This window comes from Rhinopithecus roxellana, chromosome 20, assembly GCF_007565055.1.
Source record: "Rhinopithecus roxellana isolate Shanxi Qingling chromosome 20, ASM756505v1, whole genome shotgun sequence".
NCBI lineage: Eukaryota > Metazoa > Chordata > Mammalia > Primates > Cercopithecidae > Rhinopithecus > Rhinopithecus roxellana.
In genome coordinates, this window is record NC_044568.1 from 79,726,260 (window position 1) to 79,748,230 (window position 21,971).

The 21,971-nt window shown below is 45.2% G+C and overlaps 1 protein-coding gene and 1 non-coding gene across 3 annotated transcripts in view; one reads left to right on the top strand and one right to left on the bottom strand.

Annotated features, from left to right (window-relative positions):
- Positions 1-21,971, top strand: part of SNX29 (sorting nexin 29) — a 609,178-nt gene that overhangs the window by 317,155 nt on the left and 270,052 nt on the right. The gene's annotated exons all lie outside the window — the stretch shown is intronic.
- Positions 12,580-12,697, bottom strand: LOC115895377. Its single transcript, XR_004055578.1, has one exon. It is a non-coding gene; the product is annotated as a small nucleolar RNA ACA64 (small nucleolar RNA).

A 21,971-nucleotide genomic window follows, 5' to 3' on the forward strand; every position in this document is an offset into this window, starting at 1 on the left:
TTCCCTCTCCACCATAGCATGCAGTCTGGGTGGGACAGTACTTCCAAGTGCTTTGCCCTGGTTTTGGTTCAGGGCTGGGCACATGACCTGAGCTAGGCCAATGGGGGTTTAACGCTGAAGGTATATAAGAATGCAGCAATGCTTGGGAGGCCATTTATTGAATAGCAATTAACAATAAGCATTTATTCAATAGACTACTAGCAATGAGTCTGGTAAGACTCCAGTGGTTTTCTGTGTTGAACCTGCCAGAATTGCTCTGGTTTCAGTTCCTTTTTCTTTTTTTTTTTTTCTCTTGAGACAGAGTCTCATTCTGTCACCTAGGCTGGAGTGCAATGGCACAATCTCGGCTCACTGCGACCTCTGCCTCCCAGGTTCAAGCAATTCTCCTGCTTCAGCCTCCCAAATAGCTGAGATTATAGATGCATGCCACCACACCCGGCTAATTTTTTATATTTTTAACAGAGATGGGTTTTCACCATCTTGGCCAGGCTGGTCTCGATCTCCTGACCTCACGTGATCCACCTGCCTCGGCCTCCCACAGTGATGGGATGGATTATAGGCGTGAGCCACTGTGCCTGGCCCCAGTTACTTTTCTGAGCCCGATTTCCCCACTTTTCTGCCTGTTTATAGTGAATTCTATTTTAGTTTAGGTTAGAATCTGTTTTTTTTTTTTCTTTTACAGGACCTTGGGATCAGTTACACTGCCAGTGCTTGCCTCATAAATTGGCACCAATGGGTTCCAACACTTTTCATGTGTCCAGGGGTCATTTTTATATAACAACAGCATGAGCTTTTCAATAAAACACTGGATTTTTGTATAAGGACTTTTGCTTTTGTTTACCAGCGGCGCCCTCACTTACATAAAGCTTTGTATCGGTATGTAATTCAGTTCTCCTTCCGCTCACTGTTTACCAGGGCTTAGCTCCCTCATGCTGCCTTCAGGCTCTCCCAGGTCTTGCTTGCTGGCACTGTTTTCTAGCTGTTTGCCCCACTTGTGTATCTTGTACTTCAATATTGCCGGTCCATCCTCTGCAAACAGAACTTTACTTCCTTCCATATGGCAGGGCTCGGCTAGCTGTTGATTGATTTTTAAAATTATAGGACACTTATCATTTACTGTCTGAGTGTGGTTAGTCCCTGAATTTTTCTCATGGGTAAAATAATGGTGTATTAGCAACATTTGTTCTCATTATAATGGCAGAGTTGCTATTAATGGAAAAGTAAGCTTAAACATCAAGCTGGTAAAAAATACACTCATAATCACATGCTGTAGATAACTGTGAATGTGATCATCATTTTAATAAACTGTAAACATTCCAGAAGCAGCCAGCACCTTGGGAGCAGTTACACCACCAGTGTTTGCCTCATAAATTGGCACCAGTGGGTTCCAACACTTTTGACTTGTCCAGGAGTCATTTTTATATAAGAGCAGCATGGGCTTTTCAATAAAATACCGGATTCTGTATCAGGACTTAGGATAAAAAACTCTGAGCTGAGATGTACATTAAACTGATACTCAAAGTGAAACGTATGATGTGACTCTTTTTTTTTTTTTTTTTTTTAAATGGAGTCTCACTGTTGCCCAGGCTGGAGTACAGTGGTATACGATCTCGGCTCACTGCAACCTCTGCCTCCCTGGTTCAAGCGATTCTCCTGCTTCCCCCTCCGTAGTAGCTGGGATTACAGGCATGTGCTACCATGCTCAGCTAATTTTTGTATTTTTAGTAGAGACAGGATTTCACCAAATTGACCAGGCTGGTCTCAAACTCCTGACCTCAAGTGATCTGCCCACCTCGGCCTCCCAAAGTGCTGGGATTACAGGTGTGAGCCACCATGCCTGTCCTTTTTTTTTTTTTTTAAATCACATGAAACTGAGTGGATTGAGACAAGGCTCTTACCTCATAGAGTTTGATTACCAAGCAAAACTGAGTGTTTAAGTGCCTCCTATGTATCAGTGAAAAGGGGTAAGAAGTTATAGTTTCTAGCAGGATAGGTGTAATTCCCACTAAAGTATGAATGACTAACAGAGCTAAACCTCCAAGGAGTTCTTAAAATCTTTTTGTTACGTAAAAGTTGAAACATACACAGATATAAATGAGTGTAATGAGCTTCTGTGTACCCATCACCTGGCTGTAGCTGTTAGTAACTCCTGGCCAATCTTGCTTCATCTGTATCTTGTCCCACCCCTCAAACCTCAGCTTCAAAATGGTATTTTGAAGAAAATTGCAGATGCCATATTATTACATTCCTGAGTATTTCAGAATCTATCTTTAAAAGATAAGAGCTCTTTTAAAAACCCCACATTACTGCAATACCATAGTCACACTTTAAAAAGCCTGTTAAAGAAGGGGTCATGCTAGTCCCAGTGATTCTCAGGTTGGAGTGTCAGGGAGAGGAGCTTCTTTAAGAAGGTCTTTCAGGGGGCCCCTGGCTCACTCTTTCTCATCCGCAGCTTCCCGAACAAGGAACTGGAGCATCTCATTTATGCAAGATGGCTAAGCTCAGAGCTTTTCTGCCTCTTGGATGTGCCCTTTGCTTGGCTGCCTGCCTTGACTTCAGTTAACAACACACACAGGTCAGGAGCACAGCTGCATAGGCCCTGGGAAAGTGAGGGATTTGAGGATGAGGACGTGTGACCCAGCCTGCAGGCTTCACCAGCGCATGAATTTCCAGCCTCCAGCGTGGTCTCCTTTACAAATGGACTCCTTCCCTAACAAAGGTCTCTCCAGGAGGAGGAGGCAGGCTGTATCTCACACAGGTGTCTATGTTTTTTTAAAAATACGTATATATTTTACTGGTAAAGAATAGGCAAAAGAGCATAAAGAACTTCCATATACTCATCACCCTACTTCAATAGTTATCAACTCTTGGCCAGTGTTGTTTCACCCACTTACCCTCCTGTTTCCCCAGTATCACGTAGCGTTTGGAAAGAAATCCGAAGCACAACGTTCATTTTGCCCCTAAGTAGTTGGGAATATATTAGTAGTAAACTACAAGGGCTCTCTTTTTAAAACAGAAAACACTCTGTAGGATCGTTATCGCACCAAAAGTTGGCAGTAATTCTTTGGTATTGTCAAGTATCTGGTGAGTGTTCACATTTGCAGTTTAAACAGATGTTTGCGTCAGGATCCTAGTAAGGTCCCCACCTCACGATTAGGGACGGATCTCTTGAGTCTCTTTTAATCTGTGTGTTCTGTCACCTGTGTCTCCTTGCCTCTCCCTTTCTTCCTTACCTGTCATTTATTAGTTGAAGAACCTGGGTTGTTGATCCTGGAGAATTTATCCCACCAGTGCCTTTTGAGGGTCTATTATGTGTGTGGTACTCGGTGGCCTGTTGGGTTTTTTGTGACATTTTATGAAAAGCAGCTATAGATATTGATGTTACAGCCTGGGCAATGTAGTGAGACCCTGTACTTACAAAACAATGTTTTTTAAACTAGCCGGGTGCAGCAGCATGCCTGTGGTCCCAACCACTCAGGAGGTTGAGGCAGGAAGATTGCTTGAGCCCAGAAGGTCAAGGCTGCAGTGAGCTATTGAAGGAGGAGGTGGGACTTGACTCCAGAGGTGGGACTCAGACACTGGACCAAACTGACTACTAGCTAAAACAAGGCTGGGTGGAAGCAGCTTTCCATCAGACATGCTTGTGGGTACCATGTCAGTTTATCATCGTCATGGCAACATCCAGGAGTTACCGCTCCTTTCCATGGCAATGACCCGAAAGTTAATACTTCCTCTCTAGAAATTTCTGCATAAACGACCCCTTAATCTACACGTAATTAAAAGTAGGTACAAATGTGACTGCACAACTGCCCTGAGCTGCTGCCTTCTGTCTACCGGTCACCCTGCTCTGCAGGAGCAGTCCCGGAGCTGTCACTCCACTGGAGCTGTGACACCGCTGCTTCGATAAAGCTGTTTTCTACTACCTCCAGCTTGCCCTTGAGTACTTTCCCGGGCACAACCAAGAACGCTTGCAGGCTAAGCCCTTCTTTGGGAGCTCATCAGTCCTGCATTACTATGATGGCGCCACTGTACTCCAGCCTAGGTGACAGAGTGAGACGTCTCCAAAACAGACAAACAAAAAAAGATAATGAAGGTAATAGCAGTTAGGGCAAATTGAGGGGCTATTCTATTTTTAGGCACTGTGTTAATTGCATTACATGGACTGTCTGATTCGTTGTTCTCTGCAGACCTACAGATGAGGAAGCCGAGGGTTGGAAGGGCTAAGTCACCTGCCTGAGATCACAGGGCTAGCATGGGTAGAAGCAAGATTTGACCCCTTGACTGACCCCAGAGTTGGTACTCTTCCCATCACCCTCTGTGGCCTTCTCTGTACCTGACTAGAAACAGGAATCGGGCCTGCCTTGCCTGCTAGCTCTAACTTTTAGTTCTAAGCAAGCCAGGAAAATGAACTCAGTGACAAACATGCTGGCTATTAGCTTGTCAAGAACTAGGGAACGATGGAAGCGATGAGGAGGGAGAATGGAAACGGATTCTGGCTGGCGACACGGTTTCTGAAGTGAGCACTTACTGGGTAAATAGCCGTGTGTGCTGGCTTGGATGGCAGGCCCCTTCTGATGCCTCTTGTGCCCACTGGGTGTCCCCATCTGTTCCTGTGTGCTGGGGTTGTCCGCCTGTGCAGCAGAAGGAAAAGGGTCCGCTATTGGCACTGTCTTCTTCTCAATGGCTCTTCCTTCTTCCCACCTCTCCCTTGGCCTCTCAGTTACCTCTTTGCGTTTGCCTGGGGTGTGTTCAGGTGCAGGTCACAGTCGTGCCACTGTGCAGGCATGCTCGCGCCCCCAGCTTTGTAGTGTCTGTCTTTGCTGATCTTTTGATTTCTCTCACAGAACCTTGGATACCTCGTTTCCCATTTCATGGCGAGGTCGCCACCCTCTCCGGTGGCAGCGCCGGGCCCTGATCTTGGCTGTGTCTCCACCCCGTGTGTTCTGTTTCGCTTCCATTTCTGCTGAAGCTTCATTTCCGGTTGTGCCTCTGATCTGGAAGTTGGGAGTACTTGCGAATGAACAGATGAACTTCCTTAGAGAAACACTTGGAAAATGATCCAGTAGTCCTTTTTTGGGCGATAGATAAAAATACTTGTAATTATAGTGGCTGGTTTTCAGCTTTTCAGACCCACACTATTTTGGGCCTGTTTTATATTTGCCTTCCTCTTTGAGGCGGGAAGTGGCTTCAGGAAGCCAGAAGGAGTCCTATGGCCTTGATGGAAGCGAGTAAAAGAGATGTCGTTCTGTCAAGGTTGGGCTCAGAGTTCAGAATACACCCGGGGAAGGGACGGGGCTGTCTTGAATGCTGCATGAGCTCAGCCTGCTGGCAACGTCAAGGGCTCATCACTGGCAGTGTGGAGCTGGAGAAACTGGGGGTGCGGGGAGAGTGAAGAACGCCGAGACAGGGAGGAGGGAGGGACTTGTGGCATTTAATGCATGTAGATGGACAATGACAAACTACTCCGGACCCAGTCTGCTTGGTCCCTTTCTTTTTCTGCTTAAAACTTGCCAGTGGCTCACTTTCGCCCTCAGGTTCCTGTAAAAGTAACGTGTACACATGTTAAAGTAAGCCTTTTTGCTATGTTCTTGCCTTCCCACTCTGAGCATGTTTTCCTTTCTCAAATGGACGTGTTCTCACTGCAGACCTTTACACAGGCAGATATAAGGTCCCACCTGGAGCCCTGTTCTTTTTTCATGAACCCTCTCTGTCCATTTTCCCTGGCTGACTTCTGATCTTTCAAATCTCATCCTGGAAGCCTTCTCGAATCACCCCACTGCACTCCTGAAGACTGGGTTCAGTTTGCCCCAGGTGTCCTGCACGTCCTTTGTGTCACCTCTCCTAATCCTGCTAGTACGGTGTTGTGAATGTGCCCCACTTATCTGTGTTCATTCTTCATGACCTCTCGTACCTGGTTGATGCTTGTATCATTGAATAAATAGTTTTTTTTGGTTGCAGAATAAAAAAGTTTGGCTCAGGCTGTCCATGACAAAGACTGTTATTTATCAAGGTCTGTCTCATTTTTCTTTTTGTAGACACATATGACAGATGCATTTCCTAGTCTCCTTTATGGGTAGCTTGGGACTCTGTGACTAGTTTTGGCCAATGGGTTGAAAGTAGAGGTGATGAGCGTTATCCTAGACTGAGGCATAGGAGAGTGGGAATGAGTTTTCTTGGTTCTTGCTCCCCTGCCATGGTGATTCTGGAAGCCGTGTGTTCTATGATGCATAGCTAGAAAATGTCACTAGCCTGGATTCCTGAGTCACTGCTTGGAGGAGAGTTGCTCTGTTGTGTTGCCGGATCCACTATAGACTTTGTAAGAACAAGAATTGACTGGTATCTGCTCAGCTTGTTATTACCACTGAGTCGAGCCTGTCGTGGTAATCTCGAGGAAGGGAATCCCTTGGCCCAAGGAAAAGTCTGGCTTTAGCTGTGGCAAATGCTTGATACTTAAGCTGTGTTACCAGGCTCCTGTTTCTCTCTCTTTAGTGTGCTTTCCTCTTCCCTTTCTGGGTTGACATCATTTTTGGTAAGCGTATTAGTCCATTGTCATGGTGCTGATAAAGACGTACCCAAGACTGGGAAGAAAGAGAGGCTTAACGGACTCACAGTTCCACATGGCTGGGGAGACCTCACAATCATGGCAGAAGGCAAGGAGGAGCAAGTCGTGTCTAACATGGATGGTGGCAGGCAAAGAGAGAGAGCTTGTGCAGGGGAACTCCCCCTTATAAAAGCATCAGATCTCGTGAGACTCACTGTCACGAGAATAGCACGGGAAAGACCTGCCCCCCTCCTTCCGTTACCTCCCATTGCTCCCTCCTACGACACGTGGGAATTGTGGGAGCTACAATTCAAGGTGAGATTTGGATGGGGACACAGGCAAACCGTATCAATAGGTTTTCCTCCTCAGGGTCACACATGATTGTGATCACCCCTGGGCACACAGTTTTTCTTCCAGGTTCACATTCATGGGAAAAAGCAAGAGTCTGTCTCCATTCCTGTCAAAAACCTCACATTTACTCTGTAGAGTCCACTTAGGTTCCATTCTTTCAGCTGATCACAGGATCTGGCTGGTGCTAAGACAGGGAAGAGCTCCATGGAGACATGGAGAAGGGAGGTTGGGGAGAGGGATGGATCCCCAGATGAAAACTGGGACTGTTGTTAGGGGAAGCGGATGCCATGGTGGCAGAAAACCAAGGTTCACTTCAGTGCTCAGTGCATGAATGAATGCATGAGTGAGTGAGAGCCAGATCAGTGGATATATTGAAGAATCAGCCCTCTCCCTTGCCTTGGCGGGGGCTCACAGCCTAGTAGTCGAGTTAGCATCAGAAAATAATAATTTTTAGCAGCAAGAAACCAGTGAGTCAAAAGAGGAGGGAAATTGTCGCTGTCAGATCTGCTGGTGGAGGGGTTGTGGTTTGGGGTATATTGGAGAAGATAGCGCAGAAATGTTCATTTTGAAGCTGGGCTTTGCAGGTAGAATAGAACTTTGCCAGTGAGACAGGGTGGGGAAGGGCAGTCCAGATGGCAGGAACAGCAGGTGCGAAGGTTTGGCCACCTGGGCGTGTCAGGTGGCAACTGACTGATAGACCATAGAGTGAGACAGAGGCAAGACGCCTCCGTAGTTCCTTTTTTAGCACTGTTTGTCATTCCTACTAGAGAGTCTTTTAGGTTTCAGATGCTACAATTAATGTTTCTTTTTCTGAAAGTGGTAGGATTGGAAAGTTCTCCCTTTTCTCTGTCTTGATTCTCCCTACCACAGGTGCATGTGGAGAGCTGCACCTTCCTCCCATGGCCACTCGTGGCCTTTGGATAGGAATTTCCTCCTAAGTCCCAGCCAGTCATTTCAGACCTGTTCCGGAAGGTAGAGTTTTGTCAGGTCGGTGGTGCAGAGAGGCTTCTGTTTCTTAAAGGTACTCTACTAGTCGATTGCCAGGGGCACTGCCAGAAGACTTTCAGCTTGAATGACTTGGAGCAGTTTGGCTTGGAAGACATCTTGTAAAAAGCGTTGCCTCCAGGTGCCCTGTCGTTTTAGAAACATCTCCCCGTATGTAATAGGGAGACGTAGGACTTTGCTTCTAATAGTGTGATATTCTTGTTTGTTTTATTTGAAGGATCTAAAATCTTCTGTCCCTTCCTTGTTCTCTTCCCCCTGCGAGGCAGATACAAGGCACAGTGGCTCTAGTGTTAGTTAAGCTTGTAAGGATCAGAGGTTTTACTAACCTTGTTTAAGCTCTTATGTAAGAATTGTTGCTAACGTCCAGCTGAGCAACTTTCTTATGTAGAATACATAGAAATTTTCACTAGAGTAGTTCACTCTTATTAATGAATGAATAATGAATAGACAAACTATTTAAATCCAAATTAATATAATTGACACCATTTAATAAGCACGTACTATGTGTCAAACACTGGGCAGGGGCGTCATATACATCTTTTTATTATTATGCATATATTTTCAAAGAGATGGGGTCTTGCTATGTTGGCCAGGCCGGTCTTGAACTTCTGGCCTCAAATGATCCTCCCACCTTGGCCTCCCAAAGTGCTGGGGTTACAGGTGTGAGTCACCATGCCTGGCCCCATTATATGCATCATGTCATTTAATCTTCACAACAGCCCTGCAAGGTAGGCAATGGTGGATACTGAGGCTCAGAAAGGTTGAGTAGAATATCCCAAGTTGCATAGTCAGCAAGTGGCAGAGCTGACATTTGGACCCAGTTCTGATAACAGCGGTGACTGCTTTCCTGCTCTTCAGACAGTGTGCTCGTTTCTGAAGATGAGTCGGCCCGAGGTAGAGGTTAAGCTCATCGTTTCTGTTTCCTGACACATTTTATGACTGTCTTCTAGTGGAAGACTTTTCTAAAGCCTGAAAGAGACTTGAAATTGGACTTGGAACGACTTTGAGGTTTTGTAGCTTCTCCTGATTCATTACAGTGCGAATTAGCTAAATGAATTATTTAGCTCAGCTAATAGGGTGATTTGATCCAATAGCTTGGTAGAAAGAACATACTGAACGTTTTTATTTAATCTACTTTGGGGGCATATTTGAATGGATTAAAAAAATAAAGTACAAAGAATCCTTTTTATCAATTAATTTTGAGCCATTCTGTTCTTTTGGAAAGCTGCAGATATCTTTCTCAGTGATTGTTAAAATCCTTATCAGGCTGGCAAGCTTGCGTTCATTCAGTGCTTACAGAGTGCCAGGCATATTCCTAAGCACTTTATTTATCTCATGTGATCCTTATAACCACTCTGTGTGGTGGTATTACTCTCATTCCCACTATACAGAGGAGGAAACTGAAGTGTGGTGAGGTTACTGATGGTCAGGGTCACGTAGGTGTTCAGATTCCAGACCTGAAGCTCACAGCCACTCTCTGGGGAGAACTTTGAATCCAAACACCAGGAGATGACGATCTGTCCCCACTCTTGGTCAGAATGTGAGAATCGAAATCCTGGCTCTAGGCGCATGCCTGGGCCCTGTCACCCGACCTCTGTGAGCCTCAGATGTCTGCATCTGTGGCCTGGGAATCATCATTTCCAATGTGTAGCGTTTATAGATCAAGCAGGGAATTGTATGCATGGCCACCTGTCACCCCTCATCTCTCGGGTGGGGTGCCTGCTGTGGTGGGGAACCCTCTTGTCTCATTTACCTGTTTTGGGGACAGACATTGTCACTCTCAGTGGAACAGCCCTCAACCCTGTCATGCACAGGGTCGCTGGAAATCTTCTCTCGTTCCTCCCTCCTCCGATGGGCTGAGAATGGCCTGGCATGCTTACTCAGGGAGAATGAGTCTTCTTGGTTTCTAAAGACTCACCCTTTCTACTCCCAGGCCTGGGAAGTCCACAGTCACCTGCCTCCTTCCGCTGTCTGCCTGCAGCATTCTGGGCAGCTGTGGGCTCATGCTGCCACCATCACGGCTGCCGCCATCACGATTCCCTGCTAGCTGGTCCCGCCTCCCTGCCCTTTGTCTATGCTCAGTGGGGAACACAGTTCATCTCTGGGTAGGTTCAGGTCATTTCAGTCACAGCCCAGACCTGTCTATGTCCCCAGGCTGGCTCCCTGCCTCCCTACTGGCTGGCTGTCACTTGGCTAAGGACTACAGCTGCCCTGGACCTCTCTGGGCCTTTGTGTCCAGGCCTAACGTAGCTGGAGCCCCAGGGAAGAGATGACTGCCCCTTCCTGTATTAGCCTGTTTTCACGCTGCTGATAAAGACATATCCAAGACTGGGTAATTTATTAAAAAAAAAAAAAAAAAAAAAAGCTTAATGGATTCACAGTTTCACATGGCTGGGGAGGCCTTGCAATCATGGGAGAAGGTGAAAGGCACGTCTTACATGGTGTCAGGCAAAGAGAGAATGAGAACCAAGTGAAAGGGGTTTCCCCCTATAAAACCATCAGATCTTGTGAAATTTATTCTCTACCACGAGAACGTTATGGGGTAAACTGCCCCAATCAGTCAGTTATCCCCATGGGTTCCTCCCACAACACATGGGAATTATGGGAGTTATAGGTCAAGATGAGATTTGGGTGGGGACACAGCCAAACCATATCACTTTCCATGTCCTTGCTTCTCCACTTCTACTCATCCCAGGGTTGACTTTCCTAGGATGACAGGTAGTGGGGTCACTGGTTCCCTTTAAGGATACGCACACACCCCACCATGGGGCAGTGAAGCCAGCCTTCCAGGAGAAGTTGCCAGAATCCCTTAACATTCCTTCTCTTCCTACCAACCCAAGAACTTTTGCTTGCCAAGTCGCCCACGGTTTTCTTAGTTTTGTTTTTGAGAAAACAACTCTCAAAACTTCCTTCATGGCTCATTTTTTCCCATCAGTATCCTGCTTTTTCTGCAGCTTCCGTTGATGAAGGTACATTTTACCTCTGGAACCGGTGGAGCAGAGAGCTGAATATACCCTGTTTCCTCGGGCTTCCTTGGAGTGACTCACAGGTTCCATTTTCAGTACCGAAAACTCAGCTTTGCCAGGGCAAACTCTCAGCAACTCTTTTACAGTGACAAGTACTTTAGAAAAGTTTCAATTCACTTATTTCTCTGGGTCACACAGGCAACTCTGCCCTGTTTTGAGCAAAGACTGTTTCTTTAGCAAAGGATATTGAAATTGGGTTCTTTTTTTTCCCCCCACTCCCTTTAAGTAGTTTTTTTTTTTTTTTTTAAATCCATTTTTAAGGTAGAGAAGGGAGATGAGTCTTAAAAAAATTGAAAACTGTCTTTCGACAAAGACCAACTTCTGTGCACCAGCACTTTCATCTCCAGGTGCCCGAGATTAACGTTTCCAAAAATGAATCTTTTAAACTCAGTTCTTCTCCTCAAAATGAAATATGTTCTATGGTAACAACCCAATTCCTACTACGTAATATGTAGAAATCATTTTCCCTTTGTCAAGAAAACTAGATTTAAATGCTAAAATATTATCTTTTTGTCTTCTTGAAAAAATTTTCTTCTTTTGGTGGTAAAACGCTTTTAAAATTAATGGAAAATCCTCCTCTTCCTGTGCTCTGGCTCGGGAGGAGAGTGAGATATCAGATCTCAGTTTCTCTGTAAGTATCATAATGACTGCCTTCCTGGTGTTAGAGGTTTGAACTGCTGTGATGGCGTGTATTTTAAAGCAAAGTGGTGGTCAATTTTGATGAAAAGTGATAAAATCGAGTGGATAAAATTGGCTTTCAGCAATTAGAATGCTCTGCACCTGTAACTTTGTGCCCATGGCCCTTATATATGTGGGGGGAAGAAAGAACTTTCCTACAATTCTTTTTGACACATCAGAATTATAACAATTTGTTTTTGGTATAGCACTTCACATTTCTTGATCATTCCTAGGCCAGCAGACTTTTTTCTATAAAGGGATGAATACTAAAATCTTTCGGTGTTGTGGGCCATGTAATCCCCTGCCATTGAAGCACTGAAACAGCCCAAGACAATTTGTAAACATGGTTGAGTGCCAATAAAACTTTATTTACCAAAACAGGCAGGGGGCAGTGGGTCACATTGTGCCAATCCCTAATGCAGGTACTTCTCCTATTTAATGATGGTGGCGATGCTGACAGGGATGATTATGCCATTAGTATCAGCTGCTGTTTTGAGTGCCTGTCATGGGCCGGACAGTAGATATATTTACTGCTCATAAATACTTTAATGAAGGGTAAACATGGTTAATGAAAGGTAGACATGGCTGTCACCACTTAACAAAGGACAAAAGTGAGGCCCAGCTAGGTCAAGTGACTTGCTCTATGCCAGGGTTCTCAACCCCAACACTATTGACATTTTGGGCCACAGAATCCTTTGTCATGGGGGCCGTCCTGTGTGTAGTAGGATGTTTCATGGCACGCCTAGCTGCTGCCCACTAGATGCTGGTGGCACCCCCCTTCCCCCCAGCTGTGATAATCACAAATGTCTCCAGATGTGGCCACGTCTCTGGGATCAAAATCCCTGCTGGTTGAGAACCACTCCTCTAGGATGTACCACTTTTTTTCTCCCTGCTGTGGAGGGAAGACAGGGTTAGGGGTCGGAGGCTGGAGACAAAGGCAGATCGCACCAGCAGCTGCACTGGGGTGGAGGCCACGGCATCCGCTGGGGCCTGGGTTTCACCGCCACACACGGGGCAGTGTGTGGTGAGCTGAGGCTCTGGGCATTGAATCTCGCCTGCAGCCGTGGCCAAAGCCCGGGGGTGATTTTCAACCAATGCCAGTAGGATGTACCACTTCTCAATGTCAAAATCTGGGCTGGAAAAATGGTCTTTATGACTTTTTTTGTTGTTTATTGGTTTTGTTTTGTTCTACACAGAAATAATGACCGCCCCCAAGCCAAAACTGTTTACCTTGATGTGTGTATTCACTGCTCTCCTCCTCCGCATCCCTGGCTTCCTTCCTTTATCCTGGCCTCTCCTACTTGAAACTTGCTAAGAGAAATCTGAGGTGTCCTCAGCACCCCCTGTTGTGTGATGAAGATCACAGAGTTAAAAAACGATACCTGTGGGTGTTGACGGATGCGTTCATTTGACTGCATTAGTCATTACACAGTGTACACATACCTCATCTCTTTGTACATCTCGAATACATTCAGTTTTTGTCAACTGTACCTCAGTAAGGCTGGGGGAAAATGTGAGCTGTGGAATGTCATTGACTGGCTTCCAAGTCTGGCTCTGCCTGTGTTTCACTGAACAGCTGTGGAAACCTTCCCAACTTTGCTGGACCTCACTTTTCCCCTCCAGAAAGTGGAATAGTAAGAGCACTTATGGGCCAGGTGCAGTGGCTCATGTCTGTAGTCCCAGCGCTTTAGGAGGCCCAGGTGGGCAGATCACTTGAGACCAGGAGTTCAAGACCAACCTGGCCAACATGGCAAAAGCCCGTCTCTACTAAAAATACAAAAAAATAACTTGGTGTGATGGTGCACATGTGTGATCCTGGCTACTTGGGAGGCTGAGGTAGGAGAATTGCTTGAACCCAGGATTTGGAGGTTGCAGTGAGCCATGATTGTGCCACTGCACTCCAGCCTGGGCTACAGAGCGAGACTCTGTTTCAGAAAGAAAAGAAATCATAATAGTACTTGTGGTCATGGCATAATGGATGTGGAATGATCAATTCAAAGTGAACGCTCAGTGAATAACTGGTAACATCATGATGACAGTGACAATAATGATAACACAGATAAGTTCCTTAGACTTCTCGTCCCCTGGGTGGTTTTCTGCAGGGCTGATGTTTATTACCTTCTTCAAGGTTTCATACTTTGCAGAATCTTGAACAAGCCTGTGCGGATCATACCTTTCCTTGCAATGAACAAGTCTATGATCGTGAGAAAGTTATTAACCTCTCTGAGCCTCAGTTTTCTCATCTGTAGAATGAGAATGGTAACAGTTCCTACCTCCTAGTGTTACTGTGAAGAATAAGTTAACATGTGTCTAACATTGAGAAGAATTTCTGGCCCTTAGTAAGGGCAATATATATGCATGTTGTGTGTTTCTAGATTTTCCTGACAATTAGAAGAGATGGCAAATATTCTCTTACTTTCCTCTCTAGAATAGACCAGGCATCCTCTGCTGCCTCCCATGGCTGGGAGGACCCTTGCTGCCTCTCACCAGCCAAGGATGGTTGGGTGTGGATGTCCCCAAGGGCCCGGGGGTGATGATGTGGGTATAGTGACAACAGTCACAGTTGCTTTCACATGTGGCGTGATTCCCATGTGCCTGGTGATATTTCGGGTTGTTAGCTACATTAACCTCATCATAATGCAATGAGGAAGCCAGGGAAACCAAGGCTTTGATTATTTTATTTATCCATTTACATAATAATGAGTTGGTTCCTTTCTCCCCTCCAGAGAGGACCAATGAGTCTTAAAAAAAAAAAAAAAAAAAATAGGGCCAGGCGTGGTGGCTCACGCCTGTAATCCCAGCACTTTGAGAGGTCAAGGTGGGTGAACCACTTGAGGTCAGGAGTTCAAGACTAACTTGGCCAATATGGCGAGACCCAGTCTCTACTAAAAATACAAAAGTTAGCTAGGTGTGGTGGCACCTGCCTGTAGTCCCAGCTACAGACATGAAGGCTGAGGCAGAAGAATCGCTGGAACCTGGGAGGTGGAGCTTGCAGTGAGCCGAGATCATGCTACTGCACTTCAGTCTGGGTGACAGAGCGAGAATCTGTCTCAAAAAAAAAAAAAAAAAAAAAAAAAAGCATTACAAATTTACGTATTTAAACCTATTTGATGTTTTCCAGTTCATCACAGTAAATTTTTTTGTGATATTCAAGTTGTCCTATCTTCTGCCCATGGACGGTGTTAGTTTGATTCCTGAATCCTCAGGAGTAGTTTTTGCCATCACACTGGACATCAAAGCAAGGAAGCCGAGGTGTTCTAGGCCCTTCTTGTACTTCATGCCCCAGACCTGAAAACACCTGTTCCTCCAGGGGGTCCTGGCTTCTTGACTGGGAAAAGGTATTTAATTTTTTTTTTTTTTCTTTGAGACGGAGTCTTGCTCTGTCGCCCAGGCTGGAGTGCAGTGACGTGATCTTGGCTCACTGCAAGCTCCGCCTCCTGGGTTCACGCCATTCTCCTGCCTCAGCCTCCCGAGTAGCTGGGACTACAGGCGCCCTCCACCTCGCCCAGCTAATTTTTCGTATTTTTTAGTAGAGACCGGGTTTCACCATGTTGGCCAGGATGGTCTTGATCTCCTGACCTCGTGATCCGCCCATCTCGGCCTCCCATAGTGCTGGGATGACGGGCATGAGCCCCCGCGCCCGGCGGGAAAAGGTGTTTATACAGCATCATCTGGTTGGTGGGGCTTGTTGCTGCTGGGTTGATTATTGTTTCTAGGCCTTTTCAGTGTTCAGAGTTAGAAAATCTTTCCCTTTCTTCTTCCCCACCTGCCTCTTCCCTCCCTTTCCCCTACCCTATCCATTCTTTTTTAGTAGACTATATATTATTATCCATATAGACATTTCTAATTCAAATTTTGAATTATGGATTTTTTTTTTTTTTACTTACCTACCTTGATTTAATATTTGTATCCTTTTTCTTACACTAGAAATCTCTTAATGGCATAAGTAAAATTTCCTTTTTTTTTTTCTTTAGAGATGGAGTCTTGCTCTGTCACCCAGGCTGGGGTGCAGTGGCGCCATCTTGGCTCACTGAAACCTCCACCTCCCTGGTTCAAGCGATTCTCCTGCCTCAATCTCCTGAGTAGCTGGGACCACGGGTGCATGCTACCACGCCCAGCTAATTTTTTGTATTTTAAGTAGAGGCAGAGCTTCACCATGTTGACCAGGCTGGTCTTGAACTCCTGACATCAGATGATCTGCCTGCCTTGGCCTCCCAAAGTGCTGAGGTTACACGTGTGAGCCACTGCACCTGGCTGGGATAAATACAGTTACTTACGAGGTTTTGCTAATCTGGTGGCTGAATAATGTAATCTCCATATAGTTTTAATTTGCATTTCTCGAACATGAATGAAAAGAACCCTTTCTTGCCTCCCATCTTCCATCACTTTCTCCAACCATGGCAGAGTTGATCACATTTTCCTTCATGTCCCCATAATGCCTTGGAGACAGTGCTTTGATATCATCGATCATCAGTGATCAGCTTGGTGGTTTCTCCAAGCTGTATATTTTACTCTGTATATTTTATTCTCTTTTTATCTTCCATTGTTTGGCATTGTGTTTTACCTTAGTGTTTATGAACAACTTAATAGTTTTGACAGTTTTTACTAGATCTGTTAACCTCAATCCCTTTTTAATTCCTGTGTAACTGCTTTTCCCCAGCAGAGCGGCTGAAAAAATAATGATGAGAGAGAATAGCAACACAAGAAAAACAAGCTGTTGAGAAAAAACAGATGTATACTTGTAACCCTGACTTCTCTTTGAGTTCCAGACACACATTGCTCCAGCAGCCTTCATGACATCTCCATGGATTGTCTAAAGCAGGGTTTCCCAAACTCGGTCTTGATGACATGGACTGCATAGCTCTTTGCTGTGGGAGGCTGTCCCATGCGTTGCAGGGTGTTTAGTGACATCTCCCCACTAGCCTTACCTACTAGATGCTGGTGACATCTCCCTATCCCAGTTGTGATAACCAAAAATGTCTCTCGACATTCCCTACTCTGTCCTTGGAAGCAAAAATGTCCCTCCTTTGAGGACCACTGGTTTAAAGGCATCTCACACCGAATGAGGCCAGTGCAGAACCCAGTTCTTCCTCCTGACTTGCCCGTCTGCGGTTTTCTCCATCTTCCTAAATGGCACCACCTTCCATTCAGCTAGCTAATCAAGTTAAACAGCCTGAGTCATCCTTGATTTCTCTCTTTCCCTCACTGTCTACATCTAGTCACTCAATGAGTTATATAGTTCCTTCTAAAATATCTCCTAAAGCCAGCCATTGTTTTCTATCTGCGTTACTGCCGCGAGTCTAACCTGCCATTTTCTCTTGCCGGGAGTACTACCTCTCGACTCCTTCCCGGACTCTGGAAGCTGATTCCAAATCCGCAGACACTCTGGTGTGCACCCACATCTCCTGCGTCACCTGTCACCACACTCCTTATTCTACTCTCCAGCCCCCTCAGCCTGCCTCTAGGAAGGGCCAGGGTCACTCCGCCCTCCAGGCCCATGTGTTTCCCATATTCCCTCTCCCCCAAATCTCCAGATGGTTGGCTTCTTGTCCTCCTGGTCTCCATTCAGTGTCAGTGCGTCAGTGAGACCTTCCCTGGCAGTCCAGTCTGACCCGACTGTGCCTTCCATCTGGCTAATCCATCGTATTGCCCAGTTTTATTTTCTTGATTGAAATATCAGGATCCCCAGTCTTCTAGTTTACATCCCTGGTCTTCTAGTTTACATCGTGTTGGCTCTTTATGGTCCATCTCCCCTCTAGAATGTAACTTCCAGGAAGGTAGAGATGAAGCTTACCTTGCTTCCCTTTGAATCCTGACTTGGAGGATGGACTCTACATGAGACAGGCACTAAGAGACTGTGGCATGAACATTCTCTTGTTTCTCTGAGGAGACTCTAGTCATGATTTACCTTGCCCTATGGACAGAGAAAGAAAGATTTTAGTCCTTCTCAGAGTCGAAGCTCTTTTACAGGCATCATCCTGACTACACTCGATAGTCACACTATCACTTTCCTCCTTACCTAACATTGCGGCTGCTGGTCATCATCCCTTGTACCATGTTTAAAGAATATTGATCCTGAAGCTAAATTTCAATTATATACAAAAGAAAGATAATTTACTTAGAATCTGGTTCTGTCTCAATTCACAATGCAGGAAATGAACCAGTGCCTACGGTCCTTTCTTTATCGGAATCTAGAATGTGTGTGTGACCCAGAGATCTAAGACAGAGATGGGAAAACGTCTTTTGTAAAGGGCCAGAGAGTGGACATGTTAGGCTTTGTGGGTGAAGCATACATTGTAACTATTCAACTCCGTCAATGTGGTATGGAAACAGCTGAATATAAGCAAATGGCCGTGGCCACGTTCCGTCAAACTTTATGAAACTATTTCCAAAAAATAAAAATCAGTTTCTACAGTTACAGCAGGCACTTTTTTGCATGTTTTTTGCGCTGACGCGGTAATTTTCTGTTTCTTGTTATTGATTGTGTTATCTACTGTCTTAGTGTGTTGAGGCTGTTTTAACAAAATACCGTAAACTGAGAAGCTTATAAACAACAGAAATGTATTTCTCACAGTTCTGAAGGCCAAGGTGAAGGCAGCTGTGGGATCTGGTGAGGGCCCACTTTGGGGTTCATAGAGGGCGTGTTCTTACCACGTCCTCACATTGTGGACAGACGAGGGGTCTCTCTGGGGCCTTTTTTATAAGGGCACAAATCCCATTCGTGAGGGCTCTGCCCTCATGACCTAAGCGCCTCCCAAAGGTCCTGCTCTTCTAATACATTACCTTGGGGGTTAGAATTTCCATGTGCTTTTGAGGGAGCACAAACATTCAGACCGTAGTTTCTCCTGTTCTGTCACTCTGGAAACTTCAGGCTACATAACACCTTTTATAAAAAGCCGTGGAGTGCCTTGGGGCCACATTGTTAGGGTGAATGCATTTTAAAAGAAATCTCACCAGTACATATTTCCTAAAAGCACTTCTAGTTTAAGAGGATCCATCTCAGCTCTTTAGGAACCTGTAGGCTTGTGTTAGTGAGGACAAGCCCAAGCTCATCACCGTTCAAAAGTTTTAAAGATAATTTTCAAGAAACGATGTTTATAAACACCTGCCAGAAGGTCATGTGATCTGTCAACGTGGGACCCTTTTGTTCTTGAAACAAGCTAGATAAAAGGCAGAAACAAATGCAGCCTGAACCATTTTACTGCTCAGAGAATCTTCTTTTGCAGTTTACCATGAAGCTGTCCACCTGTTGCAGGCTGTAGGCTGGCAGCTGACAGAGGTATGGAGTTGGTCCACATGGTTGCTTTTGTTTTTTAAAAAAATTTTAATTAGTTTGACCAGTATTAAAATACAGATGAATTTTAGCCCCACCCTAGTGAAACACTTGCCCACGAGCACCGGGAGAAACACACACAGCCATGTTCACAGCATCGCTCGCAACAACAAAGCATTCCACACAACTTAGATATCCATTGATAGGAGAGTAGATTTTCAAAAAGTGTGTTACAGCATAGAAATCAACACAGCTACGAAAATGGATGAACCTCAGCTGTGCACATCAGTTGGGATGGATCTCATGAAAATTATGTGGCTCGAAGAAAGTGAGTTACAGCCAGACACATTCATAAGAAGATGAGAAACATGTAGAATGGAACAGGAGGTAGGTGAAGAATTCACACTTATGGGAAGCTATACGGAAAGGCAAGGGCATGGTAACCATAAAAATTAGGGTTGTGATCATGGGAGAGGGCCAACATTGGAGAGAGGTTCTCAAAAGTTCCAGAAGTTCTGTACCTTAAGATGGTAATATGACAGGTAATATGTCTTGTTGGTTCCTCATTTCCTATATGTAGATATGTATTCGTTATTCTCTTGCATGCTTGAAATGTTTTGTAATTTAAAAAATTAGATTTTCTGGAAGCATTGGGCCGATTATTTCCACATAGCAGCGGTTGGCTGAGCGGAGTCACAGCTGAGTCCTTGAGAATGACGTGCACCTTCTGGTTTATCACGGTACTTAGTTGTACTCTCCCTCCTGTTCCCCTGGCTCAGCCTGTCTTGCCCGTTTTCAGTGGCATTTGAGGTTTGAACGTCTTGCCCTGGGATGTTAGGGGATACAGCCTGTTGAAAATCGTCATGGTGTTTTCTATTAACACACTGGTAAGGCAGTTGTTGCCTATGCATATCGTCTGTAATAGGAATGATTTCTACGCGAGAGAAATTTTTCCCAGGCGTAAGTAGCAGGAATGATTCCCTTGACCAAGTAGTAGATCTTTTGGATGCTATGAATCCTGTCACTGTTTTTTCTTTTTTTTTTTGGTCTTGACTTCTAAGAAGCTTGGCGGAACTGTGAGCTCATCTTTAGCAAAAGTGGAGACCTTGTGGCATGTGGTTTTGGTTTTAATCTTACTGTTGGCTTTTTTGTTGTTGTTTGAGACAGAGTCTCACTCAGTCTCCCAGGCTGCAGTGTAATGGCGAGATCTCGGCTCACTTTAACCTCTGCCTCCCAGGTTCAAGTGATTCTTCTGCGTTAGTCTCCTGAGTAGCTGGCATTACAGGCGCACACCACCATGCCCGGCTACTTTTTAGCAGAGATGGGGTTTCACCAGTTGGCCAGGCTGGTCTTGAACTCCTGACCTCCAGTGATCCACCTACCTTGGCCTCCGAAAGTGCTGGAATTACAGGCGTGAGCCACCGCACCTGGCCAGCTTCACTTATTTTCTTGCTTCTCCTCCTGTTTTATTTCCTCCCTTAAGAATATTACTCCATAATTCACTTGTTTATGTAAGTGGCAATTTTTTTTTTAAAAGAGAGGATATGAACTATAAACTCTCATTTACCTAGCATGATGGCAGAATATGATTTTGTGAGAACATTCTGGAAAGCTGGGCTTTGTCCAGAACGTTTAATTCACAAAGCTGCCTTGATCGTCTATTTCAGCTGTGCGTGTTACTAATTTTCCAAGAATGAGAATATAATTAAAATACACTTAATGCTAAAATGCAACTGAACATAATTTGATCTTCGATAATTTAGAAGGCAGTTAAAGAGCGTGCCGTGCCTCAAGGCCATAATTAGGAACATCAATTATCATAGTGTGACACTATAAAAATCTGGTTATTTCAGCTTTCTGATGATTTGAAATCTGTGGGAACTAGAATTTCAAGTCTGTGCATGCAGTCTGTGTATATATAGGTCTTTTGAGCCCCTCGTATGAGCAGTCCACACATGATTTCATAGCTGATGAGTGTGAGAAAGGAGGGGCCACCTGACAAGTCTTAGCAGAGGTGTGACAAGGTTAGACTCGGGTGTTGCGAAGATCCTCCCAGCCGCGGGGTGGTGTCAGGACTGGAGCAGGGCAAGGCTAGGGCAGTAGTCCCTGCCCAAGGTGACAGGGACCCAAGAGCACAGCGCTGAGGACCTCAAGCCCTAGACATTTGAGCTACCAGTGTCACTGGCAGGTCCCTTCACTTTTCTGGGCACACTTGACCATCTTCAGAAGGAGCAGGAGTGTGGAGCCATAGGCCAGAGAAAAAATCGGTGGTCCTGAGTCTATCCTCCTGCCTGATTTAAAATTTTGCTATTTTGTTCTCCACAGATTTGTTTTTTTGGCATTAATTTTGGTATTTCAAAGCATTGCATGGAAATATTATTTATTACGATTACTGAGCTTTTTGCCACCTCCTCAAGTTTTGCACCTGGATACCTGGGCCTTGCCCACCCAGACTCTGAAAACTTCTGAATGGTGCCATTCCTAATTACAATTTTTAATTATAATTCTCTGGGCTTTGAATAATAGGGAAAGACCGTGTTTCCACTTAGAATTTGGTCAAAGCCCTTGTCCATTTCTGTACGTCAAGGTGGAGTACCGACGAGCTGTCACCTGTTCCGATTTAAAACAGACATTTAATTCCTTTTGCTGTTTGTTGAAGTAGAAGCTTTGACTGGAGAATTAGCATATTACAGAGCCTTTGAAATCTTTGTCCTTCCCTGGCCAGGGCTGAGCATGTAAATGCCTTTGAATGCGTGTTTCGCTGCCTTTGTAACTACATTCCCTCCAGCGGAAGTTGAAGGCAACTTCCCAGTTTAATGATGATTGCACGGAGTTAGGCCGCTGCTGATGGCAGTGCTCCTGCTGCAGCGGAGTGGCCTTTGGGGATAATAGTCAGTATTGCTTCCCCAGCACTTTGGAAATTCTTCAGAAAAGTTACTAGGGACCCGAGTGCAAAGGGCAGCCTTGTCAGCCGAGCTGTCCTATGTAACTCACTGATGGCCAGCCCCTAGTTTGGGCAGAATCTTTGTCTTTGGAGGAGGTGGGTAGAGTGGCTGCTCTTCAAAGGTTTGCCATAAGAGAGGGCTTCGGTGATCAC